We start from the raw sequence: 15,762 nt of genomic DNA on the forward strand, positions 1-15,762 counted from the left end.
ATGAAGAAAATTTTGAATGTTGTAGCAAAGTTCAGTTACCTTGGAAGCATATTTTCCAGGAATGTACATATAAACAATGAAGTTGATATGTCAGGGTAGCTCAGCATTAGGAAGACTCCAAAAATGTGTGAGAGAGAAAAGGTATTGTGCTGCCTACCAAACTGAAGTTCTACAGAAAAATTGTACTGATTTGTTGCTCTACACCTATGAAACCTTCACAGTATTGCCAGTACCATACCAGAAAGTTGAATCATTTCAATTTTAATCATCTTAGGATGATTCTGAAGATCATCTAACAAGACAAGACAGCAGACAATGAGGTTTTTCTTGAGTTGAACTCACAAGCATTCAAACTCTGCTTCAGAGAGTGTAATTCCAATGAGCTGGCCATATTATCTGAATGCCAACATACATATGCCTAAAAGACCATTTTACAGAGAATCCATACTTGGCAGGAGCTCACATGACGGTCAGAAGGAGTAATACTAGGACATTCTCAAGATCTCTCTAAATAACTTTGGAATGAGTTGTGAAACACTGGAGACACTAAAATCCAGCATGGTGTACCCACATAAAAGAAGGTGCTGTGTTCAATGAGCAAAGTAGAATTTCAATAGCTTAAAGGAAACACTTTAGATTATCAATTTAGAGATAGTTCCCTGATAAATGATCATAGGGACTATGGTAAAAGCCTTCTAAACTGGTATCAGTCTGATCAGCCACACCTAAACACAGTGTACATTGATCCCCAAAATCATGGTATAATTTTGGTCCCATTTGAACATGAAGGACACAAAAGTAACAATTCCAGACTTTAACAATGTGAATACCTAAAGTTCCAACACTAACATGCATGTTGAATCAAAAATAAAGGAAAACCAACACCCAAGGGAAAGCATTATCATATTTTGGGTTTGCATATGGGTCCTGATGACATATCTACACAACGGGAAAGAAATGAAATGAACAAGTGGATATTTACTTTTTTTTTTCACTGTGGGGTTGCTGACAATTAAATTAAACCATGACCTATAAATCCCATATAATAGAAAATATCCAAACATAAAAATTCCCAATTAGATAACATAACTTTGTTCACTTGAAGTCAGGATAGCCAAATCTGCCCTTTTTCTTTTCTTTTCTTTTCTTTTTGTATTAAAACTTTTTCTTTACAAATCATATGCATGGGTAATTTTTCAACATTGACTCTTGTAAAGCCTTCTGTTCCAAATTATCCCTTCCTTCCTCTCACCCCCTCTTCTAGATGGCAGTTAGTCCAATACATGTTAAATATATGTTAAATCTAATATATCTTGCTGCACAAGAAAAATCGGATCAAGAAGGCAAAAAAAAAAAAAAAACAAAAAAACAAAACAAAACAAAACAAAAAAACAAACAAACAACAACAATAACAACAAAAAACAACCTGAGAAGGAAAACAAAACGCAAGCAAACAACAACAGAATGATTGAGAATGCTATGTTGTGTCCACATTCAGCTCCCACAGTCCTCTCTTTGGGTGTAGATGGCTCCCTTCATCAATGAACAATTGGAAATGGTTTGAATCATCTCATTGTTGAAGAGAGCCATGAACAACAAGAATTGTCTTGTTGTTGCAGTGTATAATGATCTCCTGGTTCTGCCCATTTCACTTAGCATCAGTGCATGTAAGTCTCTCCAGACCTCTCTGAAATCATCCTGCTGGTCGTTTCTTACAGAACAATATTACATAACATTCATATACCATAACTTATGCAGCCATTCTCCAGTTGATGGGCCTTCCAGTTTCCAGTTTCTTGCCACTACAAAAAGGACTGCTCTGGCCCTTTTCTTATAAATATTACATGTGATATAAGTACTTCCTGCCCTCTCTTGAAATATTAGATACTCTATTGTATTATTAAACAAAAGCTAAGAATCATAACTCAAATATCAGCTATTTCTTTGGAACATTCAAAACAACGCTTACTGAAACCTACCTGAAAAATACAGTAGCTGCATCTATACCAATAAAGTAGTTAAGAAAGGAAATAGTTGAATTCAGAAAAAAATGCAAGTTGTTTTCACAATACACTGAATTCCATCAATAATTTTCCTACATTCTGTACCCAATCTTAAGGGTAAGCGTAGATTCAACCTGCAAACTGACTAAAGGAGACAGACAGACAGATACCGAGAGACATACAGAGATAGAGAAGCAGAAGAAAGAAGACGAAGGAGAAAAAAGAGGAGGAGGAGTAAAAGGACGAGGAGGAGCAGAAAGAAGAAAAGAAGTAAGCAAGCAAGGAAGGAAGGATGTCAGGAAAAGAGGAAAGGAGGGAGGAAGAAAGGAAGGAGAAAGGGCAGAAGGAAAGGAAGAAGGGAAAGAAAGAGGGAGAAAAGGAGGGAGGGAAGGAAGGGAAGGAGGGAAAGAGGGAGGGAGGAAAGAAAGAGTTTAAGGGACCTCAGAGATGATCAGAGCAGTAAGCTGACTTATCCAGAGTCACACAGCCAGTAAGTGTCTGAGATAGGATTGAAATCCACATCTTCCTGACTCTCTCTCTCTCTCTCTTTCAACTATTCTATCTATTATCCCATGTTTAAGAGCATGAGATCTCTAAAAAAAATGCCTTAATGGCATGAACTCTATTTGCTTTTGTTTTTGTAGTCTCAGCACTTTGTAGTATGTTAAAACATTTAAGAAATGTTGTATTGAACTGAAATGGAAAGAATAATTATAGCAGTCTTTGACTATTAACTACATTTAGAAAGATGACACTAGAATTTTAGAGCATCAAATAAATTGCTTAATGTATCTAATCCCAATGGTCAATAATAGAGGGACTTTTGTTTTCTCCCCATCCCACTGTGGGAACTTTATTTTTCCTGTATCTGAGTTTATATTCATAAACAGATTTGAGTCACATATGCACATATAAACAAGCAAACACAAAGTCAACCTAGTTAGATTTGAACATAGCCTTAAACTAAATCAGATTTCATTGATATAAGGAGTGCTCCCCGAAGAATTTTATCAAAGCAATTCAGAACCTTCTCTGTCACTGGGTAGTAAGTACCAGACTATGAATAGTGAACATCTGAGTTCAAATTTAGCCTCTGATACACACTAGCTGTGCGTTTTTGGGCAAGTCACCTAACCTATGTCTGCCTCAGTTTTCTCATCCATAAAATGGAGATAATAATAATGCTTAGCCCCCAAGGTTGTTTTGATGATAAAGAGTGGTGATATTTGTAAAGTATTTTACAAATCATAAAGCATTACATAAATAGTATTATTGTTATAATAATGATGCTAATAATAAATGTCTTTAAGAATTACCTGGTGCACTGAGATTAAGTGAATTGAATAAAGTCATACAATCAATGCAGATCAAAGATAGGACTTGAACCCAGTTCTTGCTACCTTCCTATGTGCCATTTCACATCATCTCTTGCTTAAATCAATCAATAAAAATAAATTAAAAAGTCTACAAGTGCTTCTTAATGATTGCTTCCTTCCCTAAATAAAATTCTAGAATCCAGCAATAATTCTTTTCTCCTTATTTATTATTAACCACACAGCATCTCTTCCTCTGAGGCATCTGAAGCCACCATTTGATTCCTTTCCTTCAACCCCCCCTCCTTCCCCATTCAATTGGGTATCAGGGTTCTTAGAATTATAATTAATTCATACTTTGGACTCTCAGGATTATAAAGTATTATAGGATGGCAGAGCTAAGACAAAATGCTTTAATTCACCAGCTGTCATGTATTTAATTAGAGATTTTGATGAATCCTCCCTACATAAATGTGCCTTCAGACTTCGTGTTCTATTTAAAAAGAGAGAGGGAAAGAGAGGGGGAGGGAGAAGAGGAGGGAGAGAGTGAGAAAGAGGAGAGAGCGAGAGAGAGCGAGAGAGAGAGAGAGAGAGAGAGAGAAAGAGAGAGAGAGAGAGAGAGAGAGAGAGATTCATTCTGTACACAAGGACTCCAGGACTCTCATAAACTTTTTGTTAGCACGAAAGGCCTGTCTGTCACATTAGTATCAGATCTGGAGTTGAACAATTTGTCAGCTGCCAACACTGACATTTCCTGTGGGGAGGGGGAGATGTCTCATTGAGTGAGGTTTCTATTATGCTAGGAGACAGAAAAGTCCTGCATACAGCCGAGCTTTTCACAGATCTGGCATGCTTCAGGGGATTATTATTTTTTTCTTTCTTCTTCGTATTATTATTAGTATTTTTTTTTGCTTGGAACAAAAAAGCACTTGGATCTCATTGACAACATCAATCCCTGGATATTAACTGTGTGTATACGGGGTATGTGTACTGTCTTTTTGTCTCTCTTCTTCCTCTGTCAAACTCCTTCCCTCCTTGTCAGATAAAATGATGTTGCATTTGTTTACTCTTTTGTTCCCAGAGCTAATTACTTAAGTTTGCATTTTAAATGATTTAACAGGTTAAACTTTCACTTTGAGTGAAATCTATTAAGATAAAATTTAATAGGGATAAATAAAATGCCTTATATTTGGATTCAAAAAATCAGTTTCTCAAATATAAAAAGGAAGAGCTGTGGTAAGATAGTAATCTCTCTTAGGAAAAACAATCTGGAGGTCATAGTAGACTAAAAACTCACTATAAGTTGAAAAAAAGTAGCCAAGAAAGCTAGCTTATATCCAGAGAGACTCAATGCCCTATAGTAGGGAGGTAAGGATAGTTTACTAGAATACTATGTTTGGTTCTGAGTATCATATTATAGGAAAAAAATGATTGATAAGCTTGAGAATATTCAGAAGAGAGTGATTAAAACCATAAGTGCCTCAAATCATGTCCAATGATTTGAATCCTGAAGTCCAGGAAGGCAGTTTGGTACAAAGGAAAGAACAATGACTCTGAGTGAGAGGATTTGGGTCCAAAGGCCACCTTTAATGCATATTAGTTATTGTGTGACTGCAGACAAGTCACATAACCACCTTGAGCCTCAGGACCCTTATTTGTAAAATGAAGGGATTGTTTAAGATGTCATTTGTGGTAATATATAGATTTAGATTATATGCCATATTTAGTGAAGAAATGTAAAAACAGCAAAGGATCTGATAATTATCTTTGATTAGGCTTGAACCCAAAAAGCAGAATGATATAGTTGTGGTATCGTGGAGAAAGGTCTGAATCTAGAGGTCAACAATTTGCACTGAGACTGAGAAGGCGTCATCAGAAGGAAAACCAGAATGGGACAATGTCATGAAAAGCTAGAGAAGAGAGGGTGTCCAGGAGAAAGTGATGGATAGTTTCAAATGTCCATAAAGAGGTCAAGGTGGATCAGGATTGAGAAAAGATCAATTTGATTTAGCAATTAAGAGATCATGAGTATCTTTAGAGAAAAAAACGTTTCCTTTGAATGATTGGGTTTTAAGTCAGAAAACAGGGTTTAGAATCCAAGAGAGGAGAAAAGTAGTGTAGGCATTGAGTGGCTTTCTCAAGGACTTTAGTCAAGAAGAGGAAAAGAGGAACTGGATAAGAGCTGGTGGGGATGGTAGGAAAATATTTTAAAGGATGGAGGAAAGGGAAGGAAAGAACTAAGAGAAAGGAAGTGATGGAAGACAGAAAACAAAGTAAAATTAGAAATTCAGTAGAGAAAATAGGAAGGGATATAATCAAGGATACATGTAGAGGAGCTGACATTGGCAAGGACAAGGGCTACTTCTTCATCAAAGATCAAAAGAAGGAGATTGGGCAGTAGGGGTAGAAAGGATATGTTTGAAGATGTGAGATAAGGGGAACGGGGTGACAGGAAACCCTCAATTAGTAATCTCGATTTTTTCAGGGAAGTATAAAATAAGATCCTTAGTTGAGATAGAAAAATGAAGTACCATCGAAGTTTGAGGAGAGATGAGAGCATTTGCAACAGTTGCTATGAAAAATAAGAAAAGAAGATCAATTAAGTAGAAATAGAATGTTTGCCCTGCTGCAATGAGGAGCCAGTTGAAATTAGATAATAAAAATTTGTAGTGGATCCTGTCAGTGTGGTTTCATGATATTTTTTTTCCAGTTCTGCAGTATATAAATAGGAATAAAAGAGAAAGGTGGTAGGAATAATCCCTGAGCCAGGCCAGATAATAAGCTGGTAAAGGTCTCATCCTTCTGCTTTTGTTTTCCCCTGTAGAGCAGCACCAGAGATGACCATAGGATAGGAAGGCCAGATGGGAAGTTAGCTATTGTATAAGTAAATAGGTCTCATCCCCTGGCATAGAGTCTGTTGCAATGCTAAAGGCTTCCCATAATCCAGGATCATCCTATACCCATTTGACTTTATTTTCTACTTCTCTACAAAACATTGTCTCCTCTTACCAAATCAAGTACAGCACACTATAAACATATTATGTTTATTCCCACCTCCTTGTTCAAGTGGTTTCCTTTAAGGATGCATTTTAAGATAGTGGAAAGGGAATCAAACTTGTGGTAATCAGGCCTAAGTTTGGATTCTAGCTCTATAATGATCACCTAAAAGGAAGAAGATGACTCCAGTATTTTCACTGGAACACTGGGAGCTGGAAGTTATGGAACTCTCTATGTCTATCGCTAATATCTGTAGCACCACATTATATACATTCTGACATCATGACTGGTGATCGCCTCACCAATATCATTGCTTCACAAGAGCCTCAGCCTGGTACCATGGTACCATGTTTAATGTCACTTCTTACTCTCAAGTCATCTCCTCTACAAGTGTATACATTACACACACACACACACACACACACACACACACACCCCAATAGGAACATAAACTGTGATCAAATAAATTCTGCCATTGTTTCTGGATTGAGTGTGCTGATCTACTCCCCCTTGGATCCACTCACTATCCCAGGAATTTTCCAGACCAAAGTGTACCTTCCTGGCCACCAGTGTCTGTCTGTCTGTCTGTCTCTCTCTCTCTCTCTCTCTCTCTCTCTCTCTCTCTCTCTCTCTCTCCTGAGGCAACTGGGGTTAAGTGATTTAGTCAGGGTCACACAGCTAGGAAGTGTTAAGTGTCTGAGACTAGATTTGAACTCAGGTTCTCCTGACTTCAGGGCTAGTGCTCTATCCACAGCTGCCCCTAACAGTCTCTTTTGTGTGTGTTCTCTCCCATTAGAAAATAAGCTCCATTAAATCAGGGACGTCTTTTGTATTAATATCATTGGCCTTCAACACAGTGCTTGGAATATGTAGATCGATGAATGTATGTTTTTTTTTTCCTTCTTTCACTCATTTCTGTTCACTTGCTATTAAAGAAATATCTATCCCATCATTTATCTATATATCTATCCATCTAACTCCAACTCTCCATTGGATGGCATCTCACTCTCCAGTAGTAGTTCTTGCTGACACCAAACCTCACAGATCAAAGGGATTATATATACCTGGGAATATTGTGCTCTGGCCTTTGAGAACTCCCACAATCTGGCAGTGAACCAAAGGAACTGCACTGAAGTGCCACTGCAAAGTGATTTGGGGGATTTGGATTTAAATTCTTCTCCTACCTCATATTTCCTGTATGACTTTAGGCACTTAATTTTTCTAGGTCTCAGTCTCCTCATTTCTAAAATAACGACTTGGACTAGGTGGCAGTTGGGATTACTTCTACTTAACATTTTTCTGAATAACTCTCTGCTACCTATCTAAACCCAACATGGTTTAGAAAATCTCAAATTAAATTAAACTTTCCCTAGCTCCTTCAGACTTCATTGGCCCCCTTCTTTCTGAACTCTTAGATAATTTAGTACTTAAAATATATAATCTTCCTCTACTCTAATGCTTCAAAGTCCCCCTCTAATTTTGTATCTACAATTCTAGGATCCCATGAGAATAAACTACCTCTAGAATCCCCAAAGTGGATTAGATGCTTAAGAAAAGTATTAAAACAAGACAGAAGGGGAGAAATTGTATGATCTATGATCTAAGACCAGCTTGGATGAGTTTGGAGATGATCACACTGAGAATGCCAGTCATTAAGTGATGAATTTTTCAACCCCAGAAACTCTTGTAGATCATCATCCAATCCAAAGCTTCTTAAACTGTAGGTTGAAACTCTATATGGGGCATATAAATGTGGGGATTGCAAAAAAAAATGGCAACAGTGGTTTCTGAATGCAGTGATCAAAAATTAATTCAAAATCAAATGCATATTGGATATGAGGTGTTTCTGGAAATATTTGCCCATGTTGTATCACTGATTTCACTGCAGCCTTGGTTCTGAACACACAACACTTACTGCACAGGCATGAATGCTGCCAGAAACACCTCATTCATATCTGAGATGGGGCTGCATAAAAATTTCTTTGGTGAAAAGGATTTATGAGTAGAAAAAGCTTAAGAAACCTTGATTTAATCTAAATAGAGAGGTTGAAATTTGCACTGGTAGAATGATTGCTTACCAACAAAACCATATCAATATACCTCCCCATGATTTTCTCTATACACAGAATCCAAGTTCTGTGAGGTCAGTTAACATACCTTATACTTTCATATCCCTGACAGTGTCTAGCACTGTGGGAATTTCTAAATTGTAGGAACATAATATATCCTTGTTGATTGATTGATTAATTGAGTTAGAAGCTTATGGAGGACTAACTGTTGTCCTCATGGGGAGAAAACTCATTGATCAGCAAGTTGTTGGGAAATATTTTGGTTCTTCCAGCCAACTCATTAAGAGTGATTTTTTTGCATGTCTTGGATAGTGCCTTTGATTTTTGCTACAATCAGGTCACAGAGGAGAAGTTTGCCAGAGAACTGTCTCCTTGGTGGATTTATGAGCTCCCTTAAATACTGATGAACAGCCCCAGGAGCCATCCGATGCAGATCTTGTTTTAATCACCCCAAGTAAAGCTCTCTGCAGAGGAGAATCACAGCTTCTCTCAATCAGTTCAACACATTCAGCCCCCCTTTCCATTTCTTTCCACCAATCACAGATGTAATCAGTTACTTATTTTCCATTTTTTATTTCATTAGAGTGTCAAAATGAAGCCAACTAATATCAAACCACAGTAGGATAAGCAGACCCAAACAGCCACACATTAGGATAATTGAGAGCAGCCTAAAGAAAAACAAAAGCTTCCATAGAAACTTGGAATTCTTGCATAACCCTGGAACTCTGAAAATCAAAGAATCATAGAAATGTCAGAACTTGAGGTGGGGTACTTTAGAGATCATTTAGTTCAATACATTTAACCTTTGGTTTTATATATATATATATATATATATATATATATATATATATATATATATATCTTAAAATTATAATGTATTATATTTTTATATTGTATTCATTTGTTTAGACATGTATACAAATAACCATATAGAGAGAGCTTTTAATAAGTATAATTGATTTCCTTTGTAATCTGTGGACTTTAATTTATGCTTTTAAAAGCATTATTCTGTGAATAATCTGTGGCTTTCTCAGACTCCTAAAGGTTCCTAAAATACTCCAAAAAAGATTTAGAACCCTCAGTCTAGACTTCTAATGTCCCTTCCAGCTTTAAACCCCATGATTTTCATTGCAGAAGAACTAAACATGATTTTTCGAAGGTAATTAGTGTTAGATCCTCTGAGAGAGAAAAAGAAATGTAAGCAACCATCTCTGCCTTTAAGGAGCCTACTATCTAGTATGGGAATAAATACACGATACAGATAGAAAATAACATAAGATAGCATTAGTGGTCAAGGTTATAGGTGCTATAGGAAACAATTTAAAGAAAGTAACGGAGATACAGAGACAGAGTCTGAGAGATCACTGTAAACCCATCTCATAAGAAACAGCTTTTCATGAAGGTGACACTGGAATTAAACCCTGAAATATGAGTAGGACCCTTACTCATACCCTTGAACCCATAAACAACACTATTGAATGACATATAAAATGTGAATCTTTAACCCGCTAGCTGGCATCTCAGATGTGCCATCATTATTAAGGGTGAATTAGGAGATCATGAAGGGGAGGAAAAAATCCAATCAACTCCTACAACCACAGCGTTATGAGGCTCTGAGGTTAATAATAAAAATAACAACACCACCATTTAGCATTCTCAGGTTTATGAAGCACTTTACTAATATTGTCTCATTTTCCAAATGAGAAACTTATAGGGGTTAGGTGACTTAGCTAGAGTCACACAAGCAGTAAATATCTGAGGTTTTATTTGAATTCAGTGCTTTTTGGCTCTTTGGCCAGAAATCTACAGCCTGAATCATCCAGCTGCCTATGTATTTAATTTAATTTAGCAGATATTTACTTAGTCTTCTCCATGGCAAAAAAAATAGAGAAGAAAAAGCACTAATGTGGTTTCTAATATTGCCTCTAATGCTTATTATCTCTATGACATATTTTTCCTAAACTTTAGTTTTCTCATCCGCAAAGTGAGGGGGTTACTTTCAACAGACTCTGAGTCCCCTTCCAATTCTAAAGTTATCAACAATTTGACCCCAGTAGAAGAGAATTCAAAAGAAACACAATGTTATCCTCAGTTTCATGAAACTTAGTCTTCTTGGGGAAACAAGCCCAGCACAAGTGAAGCAATTATAGGACAATGCAATGCTGTTTAAATATAATCCAACATGCATGGTCTCAAGTCAAGCTTGGGGTATTTTGCTGACAGGGTCAATATCCCATGGAGCATGAAGATTTGCATGCATGCAGCATTGAAATCCTTAGCTGAAAAAGCCCCTGTCCTCTCCCACAAGCTAAGGGAATGTAATCTACCTCCCTCGGTCAAATTCATTTTAAAGACACAGACCTACAAGTGTTTTCTAAACCTCATCATCAAGGACTCCATAGATTTCTTCCTGTAGACATTAACAAAGCTAGGTGCTATTGATTATTACTTTCACTTTTTCTCCCACCCCAGATACTTTATCTCAATTGATCACATTTCTTTTGCAGGCTAATTGTGAATTTGAAAAAGATTCAATTAACTAATCATTCCATCAACAATCATTTATTAAGCATTTTAAAAAGGTTTTAGCTAGTTGCCCTCCTCTAAATATTTTTTTTAAGTTGCAAAGCCAAATTTTATTCCAACACAAAAGAAACACACATCAAGATTTTAATCGTATAATGACACTGTGTCCAGGATTGGTTTAAGTTATTGTTGTTTTCTTTTCTATTTCTAGTAGAACACATGGAAAGGTCAATGCAAACATTAAAGGGCATAATTTCCTAAGGGGTACTTTCTCTTTCTAGCCTCTTGGTTAGCTCTTTTGATAAATTCCAGATTACTCAGTAGGGACAACAGACTTGTGTCTATGGGTCTCATATGTAAGCAGAAGCAAATAAAAGAGGGGATAGGAGGTATATAGGTTTCTGTTTGTGGAATCACTGTTGTATAGTCATGTTTTAAATCATTTATTCATATCATTTACTATCAGTTCTTTCTGCCCAACATTATTCTTTTTATTATTATTATTTATTATTATTTTTAAATTTATAATTAATTATATAATTTATATATTATATATTTATATAAACAATTTATAATACAATTTATTATTATTAATTATTTATTATTATTATAGCTTTTTATTTACAAGATATATTCATGGGTAATTTTTCAGCATTGACAATTGCAAAACCTTTTCTTCCAACTTTTCTCCTCCTTCCCCCACCCCCTCCCCCAGATGGCAGGTTGACCAATACATGTTAAATATTTTAAAGTATAAGTTAAATACAATATATGTATACATTCTACATTATTCTTAAAACAGCTTTGGAATTTCATATTCTAGGTCTTATTTAACCTAGGTTAGCACTTATGCACATGACATAGACATAAGTCTCATATAGCTAACATATTAGACAAGAGAATCGGAATCCAAAAAGATGTCAGTAGACTAAAACACTGTATAAGAACATACAATGAAATTAATTGACTGCTAAGGGATACATGGATTCTGCATTTTAAGAAAGCCATTGCCAGGTTGGAATATGTCCAGAAGAGGGTAACTTAGATGATAAAGGAACTTTAAATCATGCTATCTGTTGAAAAAATTGGGAATGGTTAACTCAGAGAAGAACATATTTAAGGAAGTGTTGATATCAATGTTCAAGTACCTTATAAATTTACAATCAACTCCTGCTGACACCTGGGGAAAAGAAGCAGGGAAGATTGTCCAGTCTGTCAAGACTCCCAAGGAGCAATTCTTTTACAAAAGTAGCTACACTAAGAGCTCAGATATATGAAGGCATGGATATTTGATTCTGTAGTTTCAAGAAAACTGAACCCAGTCTTCTTTGGGGGTGGGGTTCAAAAAATCAGCTGCTTGAGTACAGGACAGGGGAGGTGATATAATTACATAGCATTTTATATGAGAGAACTGGTGGGATTAGTGGACTATTAACTTAATATGAAATGGTAGGTTAACAAGCACTTATTAAATGCCTACCCCTGTGCCACATATTGTGTTAAGTGCTAAGGATACAAGAAAATGCCACTTTCCCTCTCAAAAAAAGTAGTTCCTATTCTCAAGGAGCTCAAAATCCAACAAACAACATCCAAGTAACTATGTACAAAAAAAGATATATACAAGGTAAAGCGAATATAATCTCAGAGGGAAAGCCCTAAAATCTGGCACGAAAGATTAGGAAAGGACTCTTCCCAAAGGTAGGACTTGAGTTGTGAAATTGGACAGTCATTAATTGAACATACAATCCAGAAGGGGTGTTAGTGGTGTGAGTGTCATTGGTCTCTTCCATGAATAGACATATTTGGAACATCAGTTTTGGATTATGCATTTTAAGAAAGCCATTTCCAGGTTGGAATATGTCCAGAAGAAGGTAACTTGGATGATAAAGGAACTTTAAATAGTACTATCTGTTGAAAAAATTGGGAATGGTTAACTCAGAGAAGAGCAAATTTAAGGAAGTTTTGATATCAATGTTCAAGTACCTTTTCAAGCGGCTTCAAATTTTGCTATGGAGAAGAACAAATTGATTTATTTTGGGGAGCCCCAGAGAGTAAAACTAGAAATAATAAAAGGAATTTCAGAGATACATGTTTTAGCTCAATATAAAGAGGAAAATGCCTCACAATTATGTCTTTCAGGAGAATTGGTTGTCTTTTTATTGGAGATCACTGGGGACATTGGAATACCATTTATTGGGGAATATTATTAGAGGGTATTTAGATACAAATTGAATAAATGACCTCAGGTTGTTTTGAAACCTGAGAAGTAATTATTCTATAGCAACCCAAAGAAATAAATCTCTAATATAGAATTGTAGGGATTGTGGCAACAGAGTGAGAGAAATGTGGGGGCCATTTTGGGCACCTACATACTTATCAGGCTATCCCTGACTATGAAGAAGGGTAGGAGATGAAGACAAAGAAAGATTTACTTCCCCCTTGTGAATGCCTTAAAAAGCTAAGAGAAAATACTGCTGAATAGTTTTTGAGCACATTTCAGGAGCCAAGAGACTCTCTGGGTGTTACTCTCCTATTTGAGTACCTCCTCCATTATAGATTTACAATCAACTACTGCCGGCACCCGGGGAAAAGAAGCAGGGAAGATTGCCCAGTCTGTCAAGACTCCCAAGGAGCAATTCTCTTACAAAAGTAGCTACACTAAGAGCTCAGATATATGGAGACATGGATATTTGATTCTGCAGTTTCAAGAAAACTGAACCCAGGAACCACATTATGTGATAAATGGTTCAATAAATAGTGTAATATAATGCAACAGAAAAGAAATACATCTTTGATGCACAAAATGGAATTGTGCAATGCCAGATACAGACGATGTGATCATCTAATGAAAACTTCTTTGTACTATAATGTAAGGGCAAAAGAGAACAGAATTTAATGTTGGTTTTAAAACCTTAACAGGGATGTGTTTTTCTTACCTTTGAAGAATTTAAATTCAATGCAAATTTGGAATTCTACAGAGACAAACTGAGAATCAATGAATGTAGACAGGTTTTGGATGAAAAGATACTGATATCATATTTATGTAAGAGGTAGAGGTTTTACCCCAAGTTTTGCCCAAATCATTTCAAGCCTACTCATTAAAAGACCTTGTTTTTCCATAAGTATGTGAAGACACTCAAAGAAGAAGAGAAATAGACTAAATTATCTCTAAGGTCCTTTCCAATTTTCGGTTTTCAAAAACTTAGAGGGCTTAGAATATAAATTCCAAGATAATCTTACAGTTCCTCTTTTCTTGATGGGTTTGGAAAAAGAGGATTCTCTTTCTATTTACCTTGACTGTTGCTGTAGATTTGGAGCATTACTTTCTGAAGAGTGAAATAATGGTCTCAACTGTATTAGACTATAGGCTACAGGAAGGTAGGGATGTGTCATGTAAACTTTGCATATCCCCTACTATCAAATACACAGTAAACTCTTAATAAAATGAATAGCATTGGAACTCAAACTCTTACTCCTTGTACTTGATGGTTAGTAGAGGTTCAGTTAACAGAAAGGGGAAAAATCTTTGTGAAGTTTTGTCTCAATGGAAGAAAAATGAATTTTCTTTCAGTTGTTTGTTTGGCCTAATTTCAAAGGCAGTATAATGTGAGAATTTCATGTAAGTAAGTGCTGTGACTTCTCCAATTCAAACCAAACCAGCAAATATTTATTAAACACTTATAATTAAAGCACTATGCTAGGTACTGGAGAGCTTATGAGAAGAATAAAATGTCTAGATATTTAAGGAGTCTGTATTCTATCAGAAAAATGCAACATTTGAAGGGAAAAAATTAATACAACATAATTTGAAGAGGGAGATAACAGAAAAATACTTGGGTAATGGTGGCATCAGATTTAAGCCTTGAAGGAAACTAAGGTTTCTAAGAGGTAAAAATGAGGAGGGAGATCCTCCATCACATTTAGAACCGTCTGAAAAAATGAGACAGAATATGCATCAAAATTCAGACAGCAGCAATTAGACCCATTTGGTTAGAAAATAGACTGTGTAGAGGGGAATCATGTAAAATATCTAAAAAGTTAGGCTAGAATTCAACAAGGAAGGTTTTACAGGTCTGACTGAGGAATTTGTGAGCCTCTGAATGTCTTTGAGCAGGATCAAACCATAGCGTGATCTGTGATTTGAAAAGATTATTTTGGCATGTGTAAAGAAGAAGAAACATGGAATATGAGGAGTTTCATTAGGATGCTAAGGCTATGGGGGTCTGAACTAGAATAGTGGCCATGTGAGTGGACAAGGGCTGAGGGACTAAAAAGATGGTGATGACCTCAGCAGAAATAGGGAAGTTTGGAGGAGCTTCTAGGAAGACTTGGAAAAAAAACTAATTTTTTTCTCAAATTTTGATGTTGAAATTATACTTTTAGGTATAACTTCCTTCCCTGCCACAAACTTCTCAGTCCATGGTAGAGAAGAAGTACATCTGGATATGAGGCAGTGTGATAAGGTAGAAATTTTAAATTTAGTTTCAGAAGCCCTTAGTTCAAATTTTACATTTGCCACTAGCTAGACATGTTACATAAAGTGCATTATTTAGCTTTTCTGGGCTTCAGTTCCCTCATTTGAAAAATGAATGAATTGGACTAAGCTTCTAAGTTCCATTACAATTTTACATCCATGGGCCTACAGGGGAAAAAGAAAAAAAAAAGCTTTAATGATTAGAAACTGTAGTTTTTAGTTCTTGGATCTCCTCATATGATAATAGTTCACATTGATAGGAACCAAACAGCCCTGGATATGAGCAAATTGTCAGTAATGTTCAAATAGCTTTTCTGAGCAATCTTTGAGACTGGTCTTATTGCTCTCATGGGGAAAAACTTTAGCCTTCAACTCCGGGG

This window comes from Sarcophilus harrisii, chromosome 1, assembly GCF_902635505.1.
Source record: "Sarcophilus harrisii chromosome 1, mSarHar1.11, whole genome shotgun sequence".
Taxonomy (NCBI): domain Eukaryota; kingdom Metazoa; phylum Chordata; class Mammalia; order Dasyuromorphia; family Dasyuridae; genus Sarcophilus; species Sarcophilus harrisii.